This window comes from Saccoglossus kowalevskii, chromosome 14 (genome assembly GCF_978046115.1).
Source record: "Saccoglossus kowalevskii chromosome 14, keSacKowa6.1, whole genome shotgun sequence".
NCBI classification, from domain to species: Eukaryota; Metazoa; Hemichordata; class Enteropneusta; family Harrimaniidae; genus Saccoglossus; species Saccoglossus kowalevskii.
The window spans coordinates 24,710,867-24,729,958 of NC_140654.1; the positions used below are offsets into that span (position 1 = coordinate 24,710,867).

The 19,092-nt window shown below is 36.6% G+C and overlaps 1 pseudogene; it reads left to right on the forward strand.

Annotated features, from left to right (window-relative positions):
* The first annotated feature begins 7,640 nt into the window (after nucleotides 1-7,640).
* Nucleotides 7,641-18,135, forward strand: LOC102807978 (solute carrier organic anion transporter family member 4C1-like; annotated as a pseudogene).
* The last annotated feature ends 957 nt before the right edge of the window (nucleotides 18,136-19,092 follow it).

Consider the following 19,092-nt stretch of genomic DNA (forward strand, 5'->3'; position numbering starts at 1 on the left):
TGTACACATAGAGTAACACCTACAGAGATTACATGTACACATAGAGCAACACCTACAGAGATTACATGTACACATAGAGCAACACATACAGAGATTACATGAACACATAGAGTAACACCTACAGAGATTACATGTACACATAGAGCAACACATACAGAGATTACATGTACACATAGAGTAACACCTACAGAGATTACATGTACACATAGAGCAACACATACAGAGATTACATGTACACATAGAGTAACACCTACAGAGATTACATGTACACATAGAGCAACACATACAGAGATTACATGTACACATAGAGTAACACCTACAGAGATTACATGTACACATAGAGCAACACATACAGAGATTACATGTACACATAGAGTAACACCTACAGAGATTACATGTACACATAGAGTAACACCTACAGAGATTACATGTACACATAGAGCAACACATACAGAGATTACATGTACACATAGAGTAACACCTACAGATATTACATGTACACATAGAGTAACACCTACAGAGATTACATGTACACATAGAGCAACACATACAGAGATTACATGTACACATAGAGTAACACCTACAGAGATTACATGTACACATAGAGTAACACCTACAGAGATTACATGTACACATAGAGTAACACCTACAGAGATTACATGTACACATAGAGCAACACCTACAGAGATTACATGTACACATAGAGTAACACCTACAGAGATTACATGTACACATAGAGCAACACCTACAGAGATTACATGTACACATAGAGCAACACATACAGAGATTACATGTACACATAGAGTAACACCTACAGAGATTACATGTACACATAGAGCAACACATACAGAGATTACATGTACACATAGAGTAACACCTACAGAGATTACATGTACACATAGAGCAACACATACAGAGATTACATGTACACATAGAGTAACACCTACAGAGATTACATGTACACATAGAGCAACACATACAGAGATTACATGTACACATAGAGTAACACCTACAGAGATTACATGTACACATAGAGCAACACATACAGAGATTACATGTACACATAGAGTAACACCTACAGAGATTACATGTACACATAGAGCAACACCTACAGAGATTACATGTACACATAGAGCAACACCTACAGAGATTACATGTACACATAGAGCAACACCTACAGAGATTACATGTACACATAGAGTAACACCTACAGAGATTACATGTACACATAGAGCAAAACCTACAGATATTACATGTACACATAGAGTAACACCTACAGAGATTACATGTACACATAGAGTAACACCTACAGATATTACATGTACACATAGAGTAACACCTACAGATATTACATGTACACATAGAGTAACACCTACAGATATTACATGTACACATAGAGTAACACCTACAGAGATTACATGTACACATAGAGCAACACATACAGAGATTACATGTACACATAGAGCAACACATACAGATATTACATGTACACATAGAGTAACACCTACAGATATTACATGTACACATAGAGTAACACCTACAGATATTACATGTACACATAGAGTAACACCTACAGAGATTACATGTACACATAGAGGAACACCTACAGATATTACATGTGCACATATAGCAACACCTACAGAGATTACTTGTACACATAGAGCAACACCTACAGAGATTACATGTACACATAGAGCAACACCTACAGAGATTACATGTACACATAGAGCAACACATACAGAGATTACATGTACACATAGAGTAACACCTACAGAGATTACATGTACACATAGAGCAACACATACAGAGATTACATGTACACATAGAGTAACACCTACAGAGATTACATGTACACATAGAGTAACACCTACAGAGATTACATGTACACATAGAGCAACACATACAGAGATTACATGTACACATAGAGTAACACCTACAGATATTACAAGTACACATAGAGTAACACCTACAGAGATTACATGTACACATAGAGGAACACCTACAGATATTACATGTGCACATATAGCAACACCTACAGAGATTACTTGTACACATAGAGCAACACCTACAGAGATTACATGTACACATAGAGCAACACCTACAGAGATTACATGTACACATAGAGTAACACCTACAAAGATTACATGTACACATAGAGCAAAACCTACAGATATTACATGTACACATAGAGTAACACCTACAGAGATTACATGTACACATAGAGCAAAACCTACAGATATTACCTGTACACATAGAGTAACACCTACAGAGATTACATGTACACATAGAGTAACACCTACAGATATTACATGTACACATAGAGTAACACCTACAGATATTACATGTACACATAGAGTAACACATACAGAGATTACATGTACACATAGAGTATCACCTACAGATATTACATGTACACATAGAGTAACACCTACAGAGATTACATGTACACATAGAGTAACACCTACAGATATTACATGTACACATAGAGTAACACCTACAGATATTACATGTACACATAGAGTAACACATACAGAGATTACATGTACACATAGAGTAACACCTACAGAGATTACATGTACACATAGAGTAACACCTACAGATATTACATGTACACATAGAGTAACACATACAGATATTACATGTACACATAGAGTAACACATACAGAGATTACATGTACACATAGAGTAACACATACAGAGATTACATGTACACATAGAGTAACACATACAGAGATTACATGTACACATAGAGTAACACCTACAGATATTACATGTACACATAGAGCAAAACCTACAGATATTACATGTACACATAGAGCAAAACCTACAGATATTACATGTACACATAGAGCAAAACCTACAGATATTACATGTACACATAGAGTAACACCTACAGAGATTACATGTACACATAGAGCAACACCTACAGAGATTACATGTACACATAGAGCAACACATACAGATATTACATTTACACATAGAGTAACACCTACAGATATTACATGTACACATAGAGTAACACCTACAGATATTACATGTACACATAGAGTAACAACTACAGAGATTACATGTACACATAGAGCTATACCTACAGATATTACATGTACACATAGAGCAAAACCTACAGATATTACATGTATGTATGTCGTCCTTACTGATGAGTAAAACTCGCATATTTGTTTAAATGCCCTCATATACAGAGGGGGGGGGGCTTGTCTGATTTTGATCAGAATGCTATGTCCAATTACCTCAGTTGTATTTATATTTTCTACGCAATATTTCTATTTTACACATATATTTATTATTTACGATACATGCCTGTCTATTGTTATACATGTTGTGCAACTACAACAACAAGTAATCTTTTATTTTTAGAAGCATAAATATATATTTTTTTGTTATTCTTCGATCTTAGCTGTTTTTTATGACAGCTGCTTAAACAGTTGATATATTACTGCCTGAATGTATAACAACTAATTTATTTAGTGATTGTGACAATTACCTAAAATTACTATTTTTGTCATGCTCCATTGTTTTTTATTCAGTATTTGTGTAGTGAAATTAAGGATGTAATGAATGTCAATGTGAGAACATATTCTCCGGACTGCCAAATATACCTGTTTCTAACTGTTTTATTTATGGGCAAATAATGCCATGCTGCAAATATGTTCAAGCAATTGAACGCTGAGTACGTAAACACAAGACTAAAACTAAATTTATAATTATGTTATCACTGCTCAGATCTCCCATTCTTAAACACGTGGTCAAGGAGATTGTTTGTTTTTTATTTAGTGAACTGGACATGCGATATTTTTTGTCTCAAAAATTATTTTATTCTCCATTGTTCTTATTTATTTTTCCCTGTGTGTGTGTTTGTCATTTTTATTTACTTTTACCCCCCCCCCCTAATTATGAGGCCGGTTGTTCGCTAAAATTCCCCTCCGTATAAGACCGGTGGAATAACCCCCTATATCTTTATTATGTTGTCCCACTGCACATGACAAGAGAATCATTTATGATCGGTATTGACATATATAGTAAAAGATATCAAATTTTAACTAGCTTGTCTATTAAATTCAACAACTTATATGATCACATGACTTCGGTATATCAGTAATTCGTGATAGCAGACATCACACCATTCTCCATGTGTACAAGCCAACTTTGATGCCCGGATCCAGACGCACTACGTCCAGGTAAATTTACTAGGGATTAATTGAGAATTTCGTTTCCCGTTTCGTATTTTGCTGCGTGGCGCTGAACGTTGTGAACGAGTTCCTTTAAAACTGGTGGGGGGATATACGCTGTACGTGCTCGCAAGGCAGATAGTATGCGCCACAATTATCTACTAGACAATCAGGTAGGACCGGGAGATAAACAAGGTTATTTTGACTCCATGCGTGGAGATGATATGGTTAGTAGCGTTGGATTTCACTATTGATTAGAATTTAAACATAAGCCTCATCTGCCAATGAGCGACGCTAACGTATCTAATTACTTGACGACCAAAGACGATATGACAACGAGGTCAAACCGCTTGTGTACATATCAGACCAAAATGCGTAAACAGCTTGTAAACAAGTTCGTGTAGTGAGTGAATACACGCTGGATTATTGAGACATATTTAAAAGGCGGCAGTCGTCACGCAGCGTCCTGTTCGATATCACGCGCTGCGCGACGACTACCGGGGCATCCGTTTGGTAGAAAAACAAGAATTTGATGTACTTTTGTGTCCACGTATGGGAGAAAATTCAGTATTTTCAAATTCATGTAATCAAAATATCGCTTTAAGTATACGTAATGACACGAATTGAAGTGTGTTTATGACTGTATACACAATTAAGATAACAAGTTGCGATTACAAAATTATACCGTGACGAAAACAGTTGACTTGAAAGATTCTGACTCTACCCACTGTGATTAATATCGTGGGTTTGAACCTCGCCGTTAGTAAACTTTTTCAGTAATAAATCTTCTTGTCAAATCCATACGTCGCACCATATCTAAACCTGTCGTGTCTTAAACATGAAGCCAAGTACGAGGACACTCCAGAGATATAAAATCCGCATGAAAAAAATGTCCAAGCCGCAGACTGAACCATGTTATCTTTAACCCCGCGGCCACAAAACATCTATTTGTATATACAATTTTTCGAAGATATTTTTATACTTTTGAAGACATTTAGTAAGATCAACAACTCTGCACGAAATTCGTAAGGGGATGTGGACCATACCTTTCGGAATTTATAGTATAATTGTTAGTCTAAAATGTGCACTCTTAAATTATAGCTTTGGGCCTAATATACAAGCGCTATAATGACAACTTATTAATATTTACAGCTAACCCAAACATGACGCAGCTCAAATTCCAATGACCGACGCCGTGTACCAGATAGCTCAATGAAGAGTGCGTGTGACTCATCGCTTATTGTGTTACATCGAAGTTCAAACACACCCATTAATATTGTGTATACAATCCAACACAGTAACTTTGCCAGTGTTTACTGTTTGGTGTCACTTCTTCTAAAAAAAAAAATTAGAACACATATGTATACAAGTCCTTTCACATAGGAGATTTTATTTGAGAGAACATGTTAGAATCGGAACATTTAGCTCATATAAAGTGCTACAATGAATTACATGTATTCCGAGCTTTAGAAACGCACTTGATTGGGTTCAACTAGCGTGGAAGGTCTGCTGATTTACAATGCAGATTTACAATAACGGTTTATAATTATTTGGGCTAATATAATGATGTACAGACAACGGGCTGTTGACAATTTGCATATGAATACAACTATTGCAGATTTGCATATGATACAGACGTGGAGGTTAAAATCTGCAAATGAATACATACGTGGCGGTTAAAATCTGCATATGAATACAACCGCAGCCGTTTAAATCTGCAAATGAATACATACGTGGTGGTTAAAATCTGCATATGAATACAACCATAGTGGTTTAAATCTACCCACTCACGCTACATGTTTGTCATTCTTATAGCAATTTAGGTCAGGGTTGGTGATAATATCAGTGATCTTTTGATTGATTGATATCGGATTATGCCGCTTTATTTTGTGAAAAGTCTGTATGCAAGCTTGTTTATCTGTGTGTCTGTCTAAATATGTCTGCTTTTAAGTATGATTTTTAAATGTTAACCATTTGCTCATTTGCCTGCCCATTATGTTAACCGTTATAAATCACTATTGTAAATCTTTCATCTTATAATATTTTACATTGTTTTTATAAGGATTGTAAACTATATCGCGTTTTTCGTGGTATAAGTTGATAATAGTACGATTTATGATGGGTTAAAATTACAAAGAACTTATAAAGTGTATGCATACTTAGACTTCAATAAAACGACGATACACAGTGAGTTACAGGTGCATGTGAATTGTTTATATACCTTGTTGGTGATCAAAATGGTAGTTCGGTCCACGCTCCTAATATTTTGATTACGCCCTCAGCGGTCTTTACAAGTTACCTATTTATTTATTTTTGTATCAGTATCTCACATGTGTATCAAAGTGACGTCATAGTATATTATATCTAATAAAATCAAACACTTAACTCTGATAGGGGACTATATGTATTTACGATGACTTATGACTATACTCGTCGTTGTAAACGGAATTCATTACACGCACGTGCGCCTTTTTGTAGTAGATTTGACGTAGTTTTGGGGGAAAACAACTAAAACACCTCTTCTTTGAATCTAAATCTGTACCAGAAGTGCGTCATGTACCTCGTTGTTTTGAGGTAATTTACATGCATTAAAAAAAGGTGCCGGTCGTTCGTAATTTTCTAGTCTCGAAAATTTGGACACGTTCACCCATAATTAAATAGACAGTAAAATATAATGTTTTATGAATAAATTTTAAATTATATTACACCAGCATTTCAATTGTCCGAATTTGTCTTACCGATTGATCGAGGTCATGTTTCAAATTACGCAGGCCGTGGTTTTTCATATTTAGATGTGGGCTTCGAACGTGAATATCACAAAGTAGGAGGTAAAGCCCTTGTCGACTAGTACCGGCAAAATACATGTATTTGCGTTACGAGCATCGAACGCAACAAAGAAAATTGTGACCCTTGGGTATTTGGGGTCGAATGAAAAGCAGACACATTTTCTTTCAGAATTACTCAAACGACGGCAAAAACAAAATAACTATCGTCTGCAATGGCTCGACCGTAAATTCAAAAGTGCTGTCGACCCTAAAGTGCAATCGGGTGTACAGCACTAAATCGGCGTTTGTATTTCATTGAATTGAAATTAAGAAAATTGAGACAATTTACATTTTCCAACGTTGTCGCTAACAAGAAACTACTCGAATTCCCATTTTTATTTTCCTGTGGTTGCGAGTAGAACGTTTTAGGTGCTTTATTGCATTTGAACATTATTTTGAATGCTTTACATTTATTTCCATATCTCAAATTTAAGACAAACATTTCAAAAAAAGTTGATATAGTTGAAAGACTATTACACACAGACTCACTAGCGCTAGCCCATGTCGTGCATTGTGCAAAATCTAGTGGTATACCAACCTTCGGCGGTGGTTTATTGATTCATTAGATTACATTTTTATTTTATTCCTCTGCAGTCTATCATAGGTCCAGAGTTAGTGACTCATTGCCATGGAAACTGAACGTTCCGGTGCAACCTCGATAGATTTCGAGACCGGTGAAGCGAAGACAAATACTACCACAAAGGATGAGGAAAACGGGGTAAATGGTGTGGTGAGCAAGGATCGTGATGACACCGTGGAGGATTCGCTGACGTGTGGATGGTTGAACATACGCCCGTCTTGGTTACAGCGATTCAATAAGGCGCCATGGTTGGCGTCAGCAATCAGCGCACTTATGTTCGTCCAGGGTCTGACAGTGAATGGATTCGTTTACATCAATCTCTCCACGATAGAGACGCGATTCGGACTTCCTAGCGTCGCGACGGGGTTACTAGTGAGTACGTACGACCTCACTGTAGTACTGCTTATTACGTTTGTGTCTTACTTCGGAGCAACTCGAAATAAAGCCCGGATGTTGGGAATAGGAGCGGTCATCATGGGATGCGGCTCTCTGTTGTGGGCAGTGCCACATTTCACCACGGGACTCTACGAATACGACACGGCATATGAAGACAAGGCAACCCTGTGTTACCCCCAAGCTAATTCGTCTATCTCCACAGATTGTGATGACGGTTGGCATTCGTTGTCGTATTACTTCATTGTGTTTGTATTCGCCCAAATTCTTCACGGAATCGGAGCTTCGCCGATCTACACTGTCGGGTACGCCTACTGTGACGAAAATGTGAGCCATAGGAAATCGTCGTGGTATACCGGTATGTCTGTCTATCTTATAATAACGCGAGACATTTTTATAATGATAGGATATCTGATAATAAGAATACGAGGTCTCATAATAATAACACGATATTACGCATGATTTATTAGATAAGGGTATGCAACACTAAGCATCGGCTGAGAACGCCACCAACGGCAAAAACAGTCGATCCTCGGAAAACGTCATTTCTGTAAATACAAATCGCTGTTTGCCGACGTCTGTCGCGAACGGTAGAACGCCGGTAAATGCTATTTTATTCTTGAAACGGAACAGCTTCCCGATGCTCTGTGGCGCAAGCAAGTAAGTGCTTGGCAAAATAAACATAATTCGTCATCAACAAATCATGGTTTAATTTTCAGCATTTGTTGACTCTGATCACTCAGAAGCCAGGACCATGACTGATTTACGACTTCACTGATTAAAATAACTCCACCCTCCCAACAACAAACTAAATTTTGCATCAAGAAATCATGGCCAGTAACATCATGGCTCGTTTCTCATAAATACAGGAAATCACCCCCTTGCAACGCCTTAGTTGATTGGTTAATAGCGTGGCCTATGACTTAATGAATAGGTGGTGTAATTTGAAATTCACTCTACGAAAACCTGTATGAATTACAACAATGTAATGTCCTTACATTCTTGACCTAAATGTAGTTGCATAATCTTGTCTTATATTATATTATAGAACACGCGTGTCTTAAAATGCAACACAAAAGCTCACATCCTAACACTAGTGTGGATTGCCAATTAAATCATGATAAACGTTATGCTAATTGTAATAACATCATCAGTCAATACAAAACAATACAAAACAATAGTGTTTGTTTCAGAGGATTACCACCAAGATATTTTTCACCGCGTTTATTCGCAGGTATATTGAGTGCGTTCTCCATTTTTGGCCCCACTACTGGTTTCCTGTTAGGTGCTATATTTCTCAGCATATGGACGGATGTTATGTATGCAGATGAGTAAGTACTGACCACTTTGTTAAATGTGGCACAATACTCTCAGATATAAGTGACCACTTTCTCATTTTTTCTGTATACGAAAATTTACATCATCAATTCAATCAAGGCAAGATATTTTTCAAATGTGACTTCTCAAATTATAACCGTGACAAATTTGTTTCCGATTTGAACAATAAATGTTGGCAGCCAAATTATAATTGTGATGAACCGAATCGGGCACTCACGATTTTCTGTGATGCTTTCAGTGTTATTGCACCAAGGCACGCCCCAATTAAAAAATGTAATGTTAATAGCAAATCGTTTTGTAAACCCTGGCTCTCGAAAGGTCTTCTTATTTCAACTAAAACAAAACACAAATTATTTTCTAAAATGAAAAGGTTTCCCAACAATATTCAAGTTGGTAACAAGTACAAGATATACATACCGAAACCTTCTGACAAAACTGCTCAAAAAAGCTAAATAAAAACTATTATTCAGCCAAATTCGACTGGAAATACTAATAAAACCTGGAAAATTATAAATAGCATTTTAAACAATAATATTTCTATGTCTCCAAGACAGGTTATTAAATCCAATACGGGGGAAGTTTTGTCAAAGGATATCGATATTGCACAGAATTTCAATGATTTCTTCACTACTGTTGGACCAGCCCTAGCTGCTCAAATCAATTCTCCTGAACATTTTACAAACTACCTTTCTGATAATCATTACACAGCTTCTTTCTTCCTGCGTCCAGTTAGTCAAAATGACGTCATTAATGAGATCGGACGTTAAGATCCCAACAAAGCTATGGGCCCAGATCATATTCACCCAAAAACAATAATCCATGCTGCCCAACACATTGCTAGTCCCCTAGCCCATATCATCAACCTATCCATTACTACAGGTATTTTCCCAGATCTACTAAAAATCGCTAAAATTACCCCCATATATAAAAAAAGGTTCACCTTTAGAAATAAGCAACTACGGACCCATTGCCTTATTGCCAATTCTAAGCAAAATTATTGAATCTGTTGTTAAATCCCAACTTTTAGCGTTCCTTGATAAATTTAATATTCTTTTGCCGACTCAATATGGTTTTCGCAAACGTTACAATACCAAACTTGCACTTGTAGATCTAATTACTGACATCACAGACAAAATGGACACAGGTTACATCACATTTCGTATATTTATAGATTTAAAGAAAGCATTCGATACAATTGACCACCACATTTTATTACAAAAATTAGAGCAATATGGGATTCGGAGCCTGCCACTTAAATGGTTTCACAGTTATTTAGAAAATCGTCTCCAGACAGTGGATGTCAATGGTACCGTATCACTCCCAAACCAAGTTAAATGTGGAATTCCCCAGGGTTCATTACTCGGCCCTCTATTATTTCTTCTCTATATTAATGATATTAACTCCAGTACCAATGCCTTTGATTTTCGTTTATTTGCAGATGACACTAACCTATTCAACTCACATAAATCTAACCAAATTAATCTTAATACTATTAATACAGAATTTAAAAAAAGTCGTTGACTGGTGTAAAGCTAATAAACTAACAATTAATGCCAACAAAACAAATTATATGGTAGTTAAAACTCCACAAAACAAGTTCATATTAATGGATCCCTAGAAATTGATAATGTACCGTTAGAGGCGTAACATCAGTATATTACTTGGGTGTCAATATAAATTCGTCTTTGAACTGGAAATCTCATATTAACAAAGTCACTAACATACTTAGCTCTAAAATTGGTATAATCTCACAAATTCGACATTATGTCCCAAAGTATATTCTTATTCTGTTATATAATATCATGATTCTTCCACATTTAACGTACTGTGTTGAAATATGGTATAACGCTTATCCTACCCTTCTTGAACCGATTCTACGACTCCAGAAAAGACTTGTGCGACTTATTACTTATTACTGGACATTCTCAAACTATGTAAATTCCACTCTTGTCTATATATTTTCGATTTAAATAAAAATCGTTTCGCACGCTGTCCTGACACCTACGTCAACACTCCTTCTCATAATTATCCCACTAAAATAAATAGAAGTGGCAGCCTCTCTATACCAAAAACAAAACTTTCTATAACCCAGCACAACATAAAGTTTGCATCAATTAAGCATTAGAATTCACTAGGACCAGAACTACAAAATGCCAATATTAGTAGATATTTTTTTTAAAAATTTTCTGAAAGCTGAACTTATATCTGAATATTCAGATTAATTATACGACTATGTATCCAGCCGTCTTTCATTCGTTTTTAAAAGCGGGGGAGTCGTCACCTGCGCATGCGTCAGGTGGCAATAGCGTGTCATCGTTTACAAACAAGCGTCTACCCATGAGCCTTTGCGTTTTTAGCATGCATTGGTATCATTGCTTGGAGCTCAATTCCCGCGCGTGCACAGGTGACGACCCTCCCGCTTTAAAACTTCTTCTATGTTGCTTTGAATGTCTCTTATCTCATCTCGGGTTACGTGTTTGTTTTGTTATTTTTATACCAGCTCACATACACACACAACCGCCCACCCACTCGAATATGAATAAAAAGCATTCATGCGACCATGCGCATAACAAGTTATGTTTTAATGTTCGCAGAGTAACTATAACGCCTGACGACCCATCGTGGGTTGGGGCGTGGTGGATTGGATTTCTCCTTGGATGGGTTTTATCGTGGATCGTAGCGGTACCGATGGCGGCATTTCCACCTGTTCTACCAGGTAACATATATCTGTATAATACTGGGGGACGTAGCGGTATGAATATGTATACAGAAAATCATTATTTAATAATTTCCACGTGCATGTACATTTTACAGTTGTTGACTATGTGTTTATGTTATCGTTCCAAGACTGGCTGGGCTGCAAAACACAACTTCTCTAAAACGCATATCAGGTGTTTGTTTCGTTCACACGCCATTTTGGAATATTGCGCCACTCAGTGCGTTCGAATTGTGGCACGAAATCCATATTTATGGTGATTTGTGTTTAATTGAATTCATTCACTTCCAGGAGCAAAAGATATACAACATAAACGTATATCCCAAGCCCATTATGACGAGAAGGCTGCAGAGAAAACTGCCGTAGAGGGGTTCGGAAAAAGCTGGAAAGACATGTGGCCGGCGACAAAGATTTTACTCAGGAACCCAACCTTTATTCTAACCTGTTTCGTTAAAGCAGCACTGATGTTTGTTGTCGGTGGCTTTACACCGTTTGTCACGAAATTCTTTGAAAATCAGTTTGGCTTGACAGCCTCGGCAGCGGCGATCATGCTAGGTGAGAGAACTCCATATTTAATTCAAACATTTAATAATAGTACTACTGTATTACGTTCAAATGTCTCATACGCGAACAGTACGACCAATTTCTCGCTGTCAAAACACAACACAAACACGAAGAAAACAAGGAAACTATTGCAGCGCCTTGTACACAAAATTGTAAAAATAAATGAATATCTTGCTCTGAAGAACTCAATGTATTTTCTTGGGTATACTGCTTGTCAGAAATTTTATTCTTCGAACATTATATGCATGGTAATCATCTTCAATCTACGTCACCTGATTTACATATTACATAGACACGTGATTTTGGTCATTGCATACATATGTTTTAAAACTACGGGAATTGTAATACAAATGCTATATTCTGCTAGTTTGTGCAGATTACAAATGGGAATTAATGTGGGACATGTCCAGAATCAAGAGTCAAATCACTGGCTAGATTGAATCACACAATTGAAGTGCGGCTAGAATTTAATACCTTTATATGCTTAGTAGTTTCTAATAGTAAAGAGCGTCACAAATTACTCAATTTTGTGCCGCCGTACAAGGCACACAATGCCGCCATCTTGTTCAACTGCATATTACACGAAAAGCAAACCGTATTTAGCCTTTGTTCATATTTGTTTTTCAGCGGCTACTTCAATCCCGGCGGCCACTGGTGGAACGTTGGCTGGAGGATGGATTATAAAACATTTTAACATGAAAGTAAAGCAGGTTTTGCAATTCTGTTTTTGGATATCGTTATTCACGATGCTGTCGACTCCATTGTTCCTCCTGCGTTGTCCACAGCAACAAGTTGCTGGAGTAATTGCATCATATAATACAAGCAAGTAAGTATTAAGTATCCATCTTTGCACTTGCAAGTTTTCATTTCAATGCGACGACATTGTTGCTTTCAAGCTATGCTATTACGTTTTTCATATACTAACAGTCCGTTTGAAAAATGCTATAGACCTTGGACGCAAATGACCGTTGTTCTTGCCTTTTAAGTGTTCCACCCTCGCCCACATCATCGCCCCTTCATCGCGTCGACTGTTTTGCTAATCTGTGTAACCATGGTATTTATAACCTAACAGTAGCCCCGTTAACTGGAGGAAAATACACTCTTTGAGGGACAAAAACTCGTGACTTTTTTGCACTCAACAAGATATCGACGGCCATTTCCGAGTAAGGTTTATTGCAAGTCTTCTAAGCCACATTTCCTGGGCTCACAAATCAAGTCAGTAAGATCGATTCAATAGTGTTACTAATGCTTTTTTCCCATCAACTGTACTGTAAATATGCTAAGAGCATATCATAATTGTTGAATTATTGGGCAAATATTAGATCGACAAAACTGGCATTTCATTTGGTGGATGTCAGAATGATTGAGTAGGCAGGGTACCCAATTTATTGGTCAAACAAATTCGTGCCGCGAGTAATGGTTCGAGTCCAAACCCATCGCTCCAATGCATGAATATGAACTTGCTATGGTTTTCGCAGTTATATATATCCCATGTTTCAACAATAGTATAGCGCCAACCGAAGTGTATTTATATACAAAAAAACCTACATTTACAGTATTTTTTGCAATTTCTTGATGCCTCGCGATTGTTGTTATTGTCTCCAGTACGAACACCCCTGAACCAGTTAACTTAACCCACCCGTGTAATGATCACTGTAACTGTGCTGGAACGGAGACTTACTCACCTGTGTGTGGCAGTAATGGACTTGTTTATTTTGACGCGTGCTATGCTGGGTGCCTGGAAACAGACGCTGAAGAAAAAGTAAGTCTGAATATTTGTTGTTATAGAGACTGATTTACAGTCCATTCTCTGATGCAAAGATATCTAAGAATATGATTCCGGTGTCTTATCAAGAGACATTCAAACTTAAGGTAGATGCCTACTCATAAATTATAAAAGAGTTGGTCATAAATCCTATGTTCATGGCAACATGAAAAAGTTTTCATTAGTGTTTTGAAAAATTGCATGATTCAGAATGTGGGCTAATATTTTTTTCAAAATTTCCTATGTTTTGAACAATTTTATAAAACACACAGTCAACAAAATTGCACCATTTTCTCAAAAATAGACTATTAAGTTCAATTTATTGCAGCGTGGATAAACGTTTTGTGTTTTAATTGTGAGTAGGTTTACATCTTAATTAAATAAATCTCATTCAAATCAAATATTATTTATACTTGATATACAATTATTAGAAAAATACCAAAATTGAATAAGACTTACGATTCGTTTCAGATATACTCTAACTGTAGTTGCATCGACACAGACCCAGCAACAGAGGACGCACGAAGTGACCCTTGTCCAACGGATTGCTGGCAACTTCCTGTATTTTGCGTGTTTTTCTTTCTAATTATGTTCCTTGGATTCTTGCTATTGACGCCAAACACAGTGCTTACTCTCAGGTACGTGACGTGGATGAGGCTGATTCGCAGTCAATTATTGACGAGTTCAAGATACAAGTACAGCTAACCTTGCAGATGACGCAACTTACGTTTGTACACTATGCAAGTTACTTTGTACACGACTTATTTTTCAGTCGATATAACTAGCTTTGCAAACGATACAATTAACTTTGAACACGATACAATAAACTTTGCACACGATACAACTAGCTTTGCAAACGATACAATTAACTTTGCACACGATACAATTAACTTTGCACACGATACAATTAACTTTACACACTATACAACTAACTTTGCACACGATACAATTAACTTTGCACACATACAACTAACTTTGCACATGATACAACTAACTGTGCACACGATACAATCAACTTTGCACGCAATACAACAAGCTTTGCACGCGATAAAACAAACTTTGCACACGATACAACTAACTTTGCACGCGATAAAATTAATTGTGCACACGGTACAACTAACTTTGCACGCGATACAATTAATTTTGCACACGATACAACTAACTTTGCACGCGATACAATTAACTTTGCCTGCGATACAACTAACTTGTCACGTGGTACAACTAACTTTGCACACGATACAACTAACTTTGCACACGATACAACTAACTTTGCCCGCGATACAATTAATTTTGCACGCCACACAATTAACTGTGCACACGATACAACTAACTTTGCACACGATACAAATACGTTTTCGATAAAATTAGTTTTTGCACACGGTACAATTAACTTTTCACACGATACAACTAACTTTGCACACGACACAACTAACTTTGCACACGATACAACTAACTTTGCACGCGATACAATTAACTTTGCACGCGATACAACTAACTTTTCACGCGATACAACTAACTTTGCGCACGGTACAACTAACTTTACACACGATACAACTAACTTTGTACGCGATACAATTAATTTTGCACGCCACACAACTAACTTTGCACACGATACAACTAGCTTTACACACGATACAACGAGCTTTACACGCAGTATAATCAATTTTACAGACGATACAAATAATTTTGCACACGATTCAACTAATTTTGCATCCGATACAATTAATTTTGCAGACGATACAAATAACTTTGAGCACGATAAAATTGATTTTGCACACGGTACAATTTACTTCGGAAACGTTATAACCTTGCTGTAAACATCATCTTTCGATAAAAAACACCTGAACCATTTCTTGCTACATGAATAATTTAGCCATATTATGTGCCTGTATACAAAATATGTTTATTCTGTCTCTTATTATTCAGGTAATTTTTTTTTTTTTTTTTTTTTTCAGATGTGTATCAGATGCTCAGCGAGCGCATGCGTTGGGAATTAGTTCCATCATATACAGGGTATTTGGTAGGCTACATTATTTATTATTAAACTGAACTTATGACCTCTCGTTTTTATTTATGCCAAACATATTTTCAATTTACAAGAATTGATGATGGCGAACTCAGTTTTATTCACGTTACGCTTACAATGTTTTTTACGTACACTCAACATTTTTTTGTTTGCTGTGCAATTTATTGCGACGACAGAATTCACTAGTTTCACTCTCACCATTTGATAGATTATTCCCCAAAAAATATTATTTCGGTATAGTAAAACGTGAGTAAGAGTAGTTTATACTATTCACGAATAAACAGATGATTTCATTGGACAAAACATTCACTTATTCATCTTTCAATTGCTAAATATGGTTTCACATACTTCCCGCTCTCATTATGAAGAAGGCCCATAATAAAAAAATAAGTTTCCGATCAATTTCTTTTCAATTCGAAAACAGGCGCGTGGTATTTTTATTTTATACTTGTAACTAAAAAATGTGCTTTTGTATTTATTGTTCAGAAACGTGACTATTTTTGTTTTTACGCATTATATCACGCTGATTTACCTTGTTAATTTGTAATGGCGCCCTCACCTATATAATACTAGAGTTTCTTTGTTTTTTGCATTCTCTGTTCTTGTAAGATCAGCTATTATCTATTTTATTGTGCAAATATATGATAATTAGAGATTATAAACGCCAAGCGAAGGGTATTTTGTAGCGGATATGAGACCTTTTGAAGAAAATCATCATATTTGGCGGGAGATGAAAACCGAGCGTAAGAGAGGCCATTATCTGCCCCAAATATGCTAATTTTATCGTGAGAAGTCTTGTCTTATATCCACTATCCAAACGAGCCGTTTATAACCTCATTATAACGGCCTCGTTTAGTTGTGGTTCTTTGCCTGGCGAGTGGCAACGACGGGCGCGTGGATGATGACGTCAAGTGTTCGATTCGTATGCTGCAATGAACGCGCATGCTCCTCACTGGGAGTTTTCATGCAAAATGCTATGTATATATTAAAAGGCGGCAGTCGTCGCGCCTGTTCGGTATGGGACTCATAGCGACGTTTACAACGCGTGTAAAATTTATTGTTTATTTACATAACATTCGAACACGCGCTGCGCGACGATCACCGCCCTTTAACATTTTTGGCAATAATAATTCGTATTAGTACTTGTACTGGGTTTCCCTGTTTGATCAGTCGACCATACACATGAGATCGCTAATAACATTGTTCACAGTCGTGTGATCTCGATTCAGTCATGATATAATTATGCACATATTATTATTATCGATGAACCATACAGTTCAAAATCTACATGTAACTTAATCAGTTTTACCATATTCAAAGTCAAAGCAATTCTGTATTATTTTTATCTACAGGTACTATACCAGGGCCATTGATCGTCGGTGTCGTCGTTGACAGCTCATGCCTTATATGGCAAGAAGTATGTGACGACACCGGAAGTTGTTGGATTTATGACAATTATATGTTTGGGATGAAATTTTTCGTTCTCGGTTTCATTGCGTTTGCCATATGTACCCTACTTTTAGGTATTTCAATAATAGTGTACAAACCACCGCCACCAGAGGATAAACGTTCACCGGAAAAAGTCGACGAAGATCAGGACATGACCACAATTAATCCAGTTCAGTCAATGGAGCAAGAGACCAAATCGGCAACAATGAATCGTCAAGTTAGTACTGTGTCGTTGCTGGGATACACTAGACACGACCAGGAAATCCAAGACTTAAAAGATAACAAATCTTGAATGGTTTGCGAAAAACGACTTCCATGGTTCTAGATACAATTCGCCATACAAAGTACAACGACTTTTTTGCGGGGAATACATTTTATGATTATTATTCTAATAGTCATTCTTCATTAATGAAAAGCCAATTTTTGATTAGTCTAGAAAAGTTGTGCTTTCCGAGTTCCGCAAAACCTTTCTAATAACGCATTGGAACGATGGACGTTTCATCTTATTGTCATGCAATACATGGTACAGTGGTGCGCGTCTTAGTAACGTAGAGCGTTCTGTGACGTAGATTTATTTGGGTATGACGCTGGTTAAAACACACAACACAAGTATGTAGGTGAACTTGGATTATAATTGTGTCGTATCCGTCAAACATAAAAAGATCGGAATTACTACTATAAATTGTTCTAATTAGTGTCGCACATTTATTCTTCAACTTATGATGTAATGAATGATTCATATTTGTTTGTTTTTTTTGTGTTTTTTTCCGAATAATAATGCAGTGTCACCTTCGACGATGTGCCACCTTTTAAATTGGTACTCTGGGGTGTTGTGTTACAAGGCCACATAAGCTGATAAAGATAATTCATAAAAATATGCAAAATGAAGAACGAAACTTTTGGTAGGAAAAAATATCGCACTCAAAGTTTAACACCAGTGTATTGGTGCTAGATAAGGCGTTCCTATGCTCATGAATGTACACAGTAACATAGTTTTAATGTAATCAAAAGATGAAATGACATTTTGCTGAAGAAAACTTGACATGTTTAAACGCTTTATTTTTAAAGAAGCTTTGTGTTGTATTGTGTTTCAAATGGTGTCAACAATCTACACGACAATGTTTGTGTTTAATAAAGACATTGTATCTTACAATTGAATAATGACATTAATTAAATATTCAGTTAATCAATTACGTTATATGAATATCGTCATGTCTCTTGTGTAGTTTTATTTTAAATATATCCAGTG